The 8,471-nt window shown below is 47.1% G+C and overlaps 1 pseudogene; it reads left to right on the forward strand.

Annotated features, from left to right (window-relative positions):
• Positions 1-6,441: 6,441 nt before the first annotated feature.
• Positions 6,442-7,640, forward strand: LOC144153341 (uncharacterized; annotated as a pseudogene).
• Positions 7,641-8,471: the final 831 nt, after the last annotated feature.

Raw genomic sequence — 8,471 nt, forward strand, 5'->3', positions numbered from 1 at the left:
CTGACGCATCAACATTAGACTGTATTTGCAAACTGCAGAGCGCTCCGTAAACCCTAATGAAACCACACCCGCTCGCAAACCATGCGAACGAGACCAAGCAGGTTGTCAGCGAATCGTTTGCTGAACTCACGGTCCGCCGCAGCGAAAGAGCATGATTTGCGGGGCTGTCCTGAGGGTGTGCTTGGCAAGAGATGACCTGGTGGCGCGTCGATGTGGAAAATGCGCGACCACTGCGTTCCTGTGCCGTGGAGTGCACGGCAGACGGTTGCGTTGCGACGAGATCAGCTGGCGCCAACTGTCGGTGCTCATTAGCATCGTCATGCACTACTTCGCATCACCTGTCGTATAAGCCAGCCTCATCTAAATCGAAGAGGTAACAAGAAGGAGATATCGCGCGTTCATTCAGCTGCCGCTTCAGCAAATAGCCAAGTGGCTAAAGCGCCTGGCTACTCCCACTGCGGCGACAGAGACTCCGGCTCGACTCCTGTTGCAGCCGCGTCTATGGAAGGTTTGCTCACCATGTCATTTCTGGCAAGCAGTGCGTAGCCAGAGGGGGGTTTGGGGGGTTCAAACCCCCCCCCCCCCGCCGAAATTTTCACTGCACCCCCCCTCCTCACTCCTCAGTGGCGTAGCCGGGGGGGGGGGGGGGCAAGCCGGGGCTTCAGCCCACGAAATTTTTCGGGCCGGCGCCGTGTTGCCTGTTTTGCCTGGTACGTCGCCTATGAACAAAGGCTCATACCTTTCGCAAGTGTCGCTATTAGAAACATGCATGACTAAATGTCTGCCCTACGCATGCTTGCTTACACAAAACGAAGCGCCTGAGTGAGGATAATTGCGGAGGGGTGCAGCCCCAAAACTGATCGCGCCTTCGGGTACGCTCAGCGCGCGGGAGCGTTGTGTCCCTTTGTGCGTGACATGTCGCTACACAAAGAATAATTCGCCGGCTGAGTTGTTCTCAGCAGATGAGATTGACTCGTCACGGTATGGACGAGGTAGCAAGGAGTGGTCCTCACTAACTCGCGACGGAAAAAAAGAGGGACCGCCGGCTACTGACGGGTGAAGACTGGTACGATGAAGGGCTTAAAGGGAGCTAGCAGGGAACAGACGATTATTGTATGTTAAGCAGAACAACATGCAAGCGGTGGTGCCAGACCACGGCCGATCCATCTCCTAAAAATGGGGAGATCGGGTGGCCGTTGGCAGACATTCAAGACTGCTGCAAGGTAATTGAAGAATGCGATGCAGGGGCCGCGTATTGGGTGAAATATGGGGTTTACCTGCATGAACGTCGTGCGTGCGCAAAGCGCCTTTGTGAGAGCACAGCAAAGTATGCCCCTCTTCCGCGCGTTACCCCCTCGTTCTTCTTTTTTCACGATTCTGTCGAGCCCGCGAGGGTGTTGTTGGTGTGGTCTCAGATTGCGCGCACAGCGTGTCCCCTTCTGAAAGCGGTGTTGCGACAGTCATTTTCACCTCCGCGATTAGACAGTTTTGTTCGGCGGTATTCTTCCCTAACCTAGCGGGTCAACAAAAATGGCGCGCTGCGGCTTACCGAGCCAGTTCAAGACTTTATCCTAAACGTGAGGGCACGGCAGTCACTAGCCCTGCCACAGGAAGACGGCAGTCGCGACAGTAACAAATGAACAATGGCCATCTTCAACCTCAGTCACAACTAAAGCCCCTACATTGCGTCCACGGCCGCTTTTTACCTGGGCGGCCGCTGCCCGGAGCAGTGTATATTCAGGGGCTTAATTGAGACACAGCAACAGCAATATGCTGCAACGACAGAAGCGCCCATGCCTTTGAGAAGTTCATGTTCCAAGTGCCAACACACAAAACAGGCCCCAAATTGTAAGCCATTTTCTTCCATTCATTTTCCCTTGCATGATCACTGATGTCTTTTGAAGATGGAGGCTGCTGTGCCTTAGCTGTGCGGTGTAGATCAATTGATCACTTCCTAAATTTACACGATGTTACAGTACCTTTGTTTCTGTGAGATAAAACACGTTTGTCTCGTTTTATTTCGAATTCAATATTTGCGTTTGAATTGGTCGTTGAAAGAAGAGCCTATGGGGAAGCGGCTAGGTGACTTTCAATGAACGAAAACGTAAATTCAACTCGTATAAACGCCTAAATATTTTATTATGCACAATCTTGGAGGGGGATACTCAGAGTGTATCGGGACAGCATTAGTATCGGTACATGAAGAGTTAAAAATATATTAGTTCTCGCTGCAGTTTAGTAGTTTGCTTTTACAGGGACACAACTCCATGTGAAGTAGCCGCTGTCGCATGGTATGCCCGTTATCGATACTTTTGTCACTGCGTTTCATTCCAACGCGTGCATCCACTGCTGCACCCAACTTTAAAATCATCATGCAGCGTGCGCAAGTGAAAGACATTCGTAATCGTGGCGCAGAAACGTACGTGGCGTTGTGGTAGAATTTTCCGTTAGCGCTTCCTGGCCTTTGAAGTTCTGTATGCGTAGACGTATCATTCTTTCAATGCTCAATCGGTCTGCCATGACAACAGAATTTTGTAATTAAACAAACAGTCTACAGACCACAGTCCCTATCAAAAGCGCCAGCACACCTCCGCCGCCCTCCATCCCCCCCCCCCCCCCTCCCATACAGGCGCGCGCTAATGTAATTCTTTCTGCCTGGATCCGCAACTGTTACGTATACATTCTAAAACGTCGAATGAAGGATATTTTGAGCAATCGTCAGCATTGCTTAATAACCAATGTGACCGAGGAATTATCACTGTAAAAAACTTCGCAATTTTTAGCAAATCTATCATGTCGTAGCCTGAAAGGTGAACATCACGGTCCCTGTCAACGAAGGCATTACTGTAAATGTGCTATTACTGTCTGTTTCACGATGAAAAGCGGCAGTCTGAAGCAATTATGTATGCGGGGCCAATCCATTACGCATGTTTTCTTGGTGGACTCCGGGAAACAAAAGCATCGCACCGCACGCGAAGGTGCTGCTGGCTCTGTACAACTGCCCATTGCTCCGTTCTCTGGTGGATCAAGGAGTTTCCCAACATAATTTCTATTTCCCGAGTCTCTAACGAAAACTACAAAATTCCTGTACGCCCTATACATTCCAGAGGCAACAATGCTCATACACTGCAAATGCTGTTTTATTGTGTACTCAGCTGAACAATGGCAGCGCACGAGTCAGCTAAACAGTGTGTCCCTAAATGAAATGGATTGCGTTGAGACAAAAACATCAGCGGAAATTTTAACTGGCAGGGCTTAACAATTACCGATGGCTGAATTATACCGCTTTGCCTGAGGGCTAATCATGCCATGTTCGTGTAATTTTCGCCGTTAACAGCGCTGTTCTTGTGCGGGGTGTCTGTGTGTTTATATAGGGTTAGTATTTGCTGACATTTTTTGCCAGTTGTATAACGCTTATTGTAGGCATAATTCATAGCCTGTCGTTTTTTTCTTAGATAAGACCTGCGCTACACATAACCTAAGGGACATGAATTTGATGTAGACTGCACAGAATGAGCTTCATTGGCCTTGCGCTAAAAACTGCTGTACGGGTGTAGAATGCTTATATGCAAAAAAAATTTATTCTGAATTTTGGACAACAAGAACTAAAAAAAAACTCATTCTTACGGCCCACGTCATTTTATTGCGGGTCTCACACTCATCATACTCCACACGTTGAAATAAAGCAAGTAATCACATAAAACTATGACTATTTAATGCAATGCCTGCACAAGGTGCCCGTGCCTTCAGAATACGTCCCGTATTACGGGAACAGATTTGCACCACGTGGTCTGCAGATTTTCTCCCAGTTTACAACTTCACCTGGCGCAATACCATCATAATCAACACCAATATCATTAGAGAGACCTTAAACAGCAATATGAAGACAAAATACAGCCTCGTTCAATTTGGTAGAACTAGCTTTGGTAACTCACACGCTACCTTCCAGTCACAGACGTTTTTCAACGGAAGCAATGCAACAAATATCAAAAACTGATATTTAGCGCTGCAGTGGCGTAATATGGGAAGGAGTGATGTATATAGGCGAGCACTAAAAGTAGTTATGAGTGTATTAACTTCGCGTTAGAATTCAAATGATAGGATCAGTGGAGGCCACTCTACAACCGCGCAATCATGTTTCTTGGCAGTGGCCTAGGTCGTTGGGCGCCAATCGTACGAACGAGATCCTGTGATGACATAGAGAAATCGCGAGAAAATGGGCGGAGATTCACCACGGCTTCATATGTTCTATTGAATATCTCGACTATTCCTTTGAAGTTGGCGATAAAACTAGTATCATTGTTTAGGACAATGCAGTCTTTCTAATGAACAACACATGTAAACTACCGCGCTTTTTTTTTTTATTGCGGTGGGGGGGGGGGGGGGGGCAGGGGGGCTTGAGAACAACCTTAGCCTACCCCCCCCCCCCCCCCCCCGAAAAAAAATCCTGGATACGCGCCTGCTGGAAAGGATATGACGTCACTCAGATCTTTGTGCATCAAAACACTTTCGTGTTAAAAATAATCTGCTGATACGATTACCAATTGTTTGCACTCAAGCAGTGGTTTTGTTAACTCACTGTTTGCAACTTTATTAGTAGCTCAGCGACACCCCTTTGGGAGGGGGGGGGGGGTAAGCAAAGCATTTCGAGATAGGAGGTACTTTTTACGGTTACGGCGGCGGCCATGGCCGCATCAGCAAATATCGTCTTTTGAATATTGGGAACGTTGCATAGTGAGCGCAACCACCTTCATTAGGGCTCTTCCACCATTTTGTTAAGAGGAATGTCTTCATGCAAGGCCGAACGGTTTCTCCTAGTGCAACGCTATGAATTTTCTTCCTTTCTGGACTGTGTAAACGAAAAAGAACACTTTAAAGCTAACTCGACGGGTCCGGTTGCACAAGTGCAACGATGACAAGGAGCCGAAGTTGTTCAAGTCTTCTTATCATAACGGTGTTGACCTGGCACTCTCACACAGCGCTTGTAGATAGTCCAGCTGTCCCACGGACGCATCGGGAGGCACGAGCTTTGCAGGAGTGATGATAGAAGAGAACATGAGCTCTGGGTACTCTATTTGATTTTTGTTCTTGAAGCGAAACGCGCATGTTCTTTTGTATAGTTTTCACATTTTACACGCGTAGACAATTCCTTGGTTGACCTGCAGTCCAAATGAAGGAAACGACAGCCGAGCGCTTCGCAATATTATAAAAAAAAGCAGTGACAGACCGGTTATGCGAACCGCTTAATAGGTATTTTGTGATAAATTTTAACTTCTCTTGTATGGAGTCCGTCGTGGTTTATCTAGATCAGCCGACGTGAGTAAATGGAGCTCGTAGGCCCCCCTTCTACTGAGCGAAACAAGAGAGCCGGTGAAATGAATCCACACTCTGAACTGGTGTGAGGATATCTAAACGAACGCTGATGGGTGGGATGATTTTTAGAGGTTCCGCCGTGGCAGATTTTGTCCGAGCGTTAGCAGTAATTACGCAAAGTATGTTAGATAAATGGTAACTGTAATTAGGTTTATTTGGTTAGGTGTAAAAAATCAGAAATTGAGAGGTATCAGCCCCGAATGACGTTTCGCAGAAATACCAAATCCATGTACACGATATACACGAAGAAATAGGAGGGCCAACGTCAAAAAATACGAATCTCACTCCAAAAGAAGCCGAAAACAGTCGTAAATTGAAGGAAAAATTAACGGAAACTTGCACTCACGCCAAAGACTCGAATGACGAAGCTGTTGTAGTTTAGCAATCCCGAACATATAGTTAAGTTTTAGTATCATTGATTATTTGCATAGTTGTCGTGCTAGTAGCTGTCGTCATGTGCACCGATGAGGTCATTATCATCTTATCCGTGAGTGGTAGATGCAACGTCATCCTCAGCATTGTAGACTTCCACCAGCTCTTGGCGATTGCCTCGAGGCGGCGATGGCAGTATCACCATGTTGTCTCCCGAAAGATTGGCACACTCTTAGCCATGTTCCAATTATCCACAATGGCTTCTAGAGGAAGCAGCGTCCGCAGTGACCTCTCCCAAGCAGGGTGTCCTTTCAACTTTAGCATTAGCACTGGAGTTTTTTTTTTCTTTTTCATAAACGCGGTAGCGCTTCACAACAGCACTGGGGATTTTTTTTCGTTAAGCAGGCCCTTGGCATCCCGATCAGTGCTCCGACCGGATGTTTCGAGGCACTGGGGCTTCACAATACCCTTAGTGAAGTAATACAGGATCAACGGCTAGCTCAGCGAGAGCAGCTAAGCTACATCCAGACGGGTCGGCATATTCTCGGCTCCCTGGGCATCAACCACCTGCGAACCGGCACTGTGAAGGGTCGCATGGCTCCCGAAGTGCGCGAAGAAATACCAAATCCATGTTAGCACCAAAAAAAAGTGCCCAGTGGCTCCCGTGGTGCCACTGGGCACGGTGGCACCACGAACATGCGGACCGCTGGTAACCCGTTCCTGTTTATTGTAGAGGTATTTGGCCTCCTGCATAACGTGAACGCCACGCGTCGTGGCAAGTTCAATGCCGATCCCACGGCGCATGACCAAGAGAGGACCGACTGCCTCGTGCCGTACCACTTGGAAGGGCTGTCATGGACCGTGCTGCCCCGTCACTCGTCCACTGCGCGCGCAGAACGACACGTGATGGAGCTGCGGATGACGACACCCGTCTACTCGGCTATAAAAGGAAACCCTGCTCAAGGCGCGATCACTGGGCATGGTGGCACCACGAACATGCGGACTGCTGCTAACCCGTTCCTGTTTATTGTACAGGTGAGAAAGCATTATGGAAAGTGCTTTTGCCCCAGCGACCCTTTTGTAGTGGTGCTGCCGTGCCCACGGCTTTTCTGTTCAAAGATTTGTTGCTTGCTATATGATGTTGCTTCGTTGTGCCGGAAGATACTCTTGCTAGGGGGGGATATTGAGACCAACCCTGGTCCAGACCTGGCTAAAATAGCGAAACAACTCAACGAGATCGCTAATGATATTAAAAAAATCAAAGAAAAGCGGCTTGGAGATATTGAAAGGAAACTTGATGCCTTAACAGTACTTGAAACCAAGGTCTCCTCATGCCAGGAACAGATTGCTTCCTTGTCTACTACAATTCAAACCCTTGAGAACAAGCTAGACGACCTCGAGAATCGTAGCAGAAGGTCTAACCTTATCATTTACGGACTACCTGAAGCTGAGGACGCAAGTAGCGACACGCTGGAGCATACTGTAAACCAAAAGATAGTCAAAGGCATTCTTGATTTTTATCCAGTGGGTATAGAGCGCATTCATAGGCTGGGAAGGCCATCGCCCGGGGAAGTAAGGCCAGTAATTTTCAAGCTGCTGGATTCAAGGGACAAAGTTGCCATTTTGAAAAAAGGAATGAAATTAAAAGGCACCAATTATTCACTAGGCGAGGATTTTTCAAAAAGAATGAGAGAGTTGAGGAGGAAGCTCTGGCAAAGTTCTAAGGAAAACCGCGATAACGGAGACAAAACTTCGCTCATTTTTGATACATCATACATAAACAAAAAGGCCTATGTCTGGGATGGCGAGAAAAACGACATGTTCCTGTCCAAAAAAACGAAATCGCAGAGTCAAGCCGCCCAAATACGCGAAGCCAAGGGCAATTACAGAGCTAATTGAAAGGCATACCAGTGTCTCAACTGTACGCTCCGCGGATTCACTCACTGCGAGGATCACATCGTCTTGCTCAAACATAAAAAATGTGGTGAATGAAAAACAACTAAGGCTACTAAATATAAATGCACGTAGTCTCATTAATAAGATGGATTCACTGGAAATTCAATCATTGCAACATGATCCGCACATAGCCGTAATAACTGAAACTTGGTTGAGAAGTGAAATTGGTGATGAAGTTTTCCCGCCCCATTACAACGTATTTCGCAAAGACAGGGCCACCAGAGGAGGGGGCGTAGCCGTCCTAGTAAAGCCGCCATTAGAGGCTAAGATTCTAGCCAATATAAGCAATCTTGAATGTTTATGCCTACAGATTACGTGCTGGGGCCATAGGTTTATTTTGTACGCGTGCTACAGGCCTCCAGACTCAGCTCCAGATTATCTAATCACGTTGCAAGAACATATGTCCCTGTATCTTAATAAAAAATATTTTTGATAGGTGATTTCAATTTGCCCACCATCGACTGGGAACGGTTGCAAACTTGTACGCAGCCTAGCAAAAATGAGAATGCTATTTTTAACATCATGCTCACACACGACCTAATTCAACTAGTTAAACAACCTACTCGTGTACAAGGACAGTCGAGCTCTATTTTAGACTTGGTGTTTGTGAATCGCGACTTTTCTGAGCATACTGTATTAATAGAACAAGGGTTATCGGATCATAGCCTTGCCAGCGTATCCATTCCGCTACTGAAATTCGTTTGTTATAAAAAAACGTCCGTTCAAACTTTTAAAGATTATTCTAGAGCAAACGATGCTTGCGTGATTGC

Source organism: Haemaphysalis longicornis, unplaced genomic scaffold, assembly GCF_048455015.1.
Source record: "Haemaphysalis longicornis isolate Haplotype H1 unplaced genomic scaffold, Haemaphysalis longicornis Haplotype H1 scaffold_9, whole genome shotgun sequence".
In the NCBI taxonomy this organism is placed as follows: Eukaryota; Metazoa; Arthropoda; class Arachnida; order Ixodida; family Ixodidae; genus Haemaphysalis; species Haemaphysalis longicornis.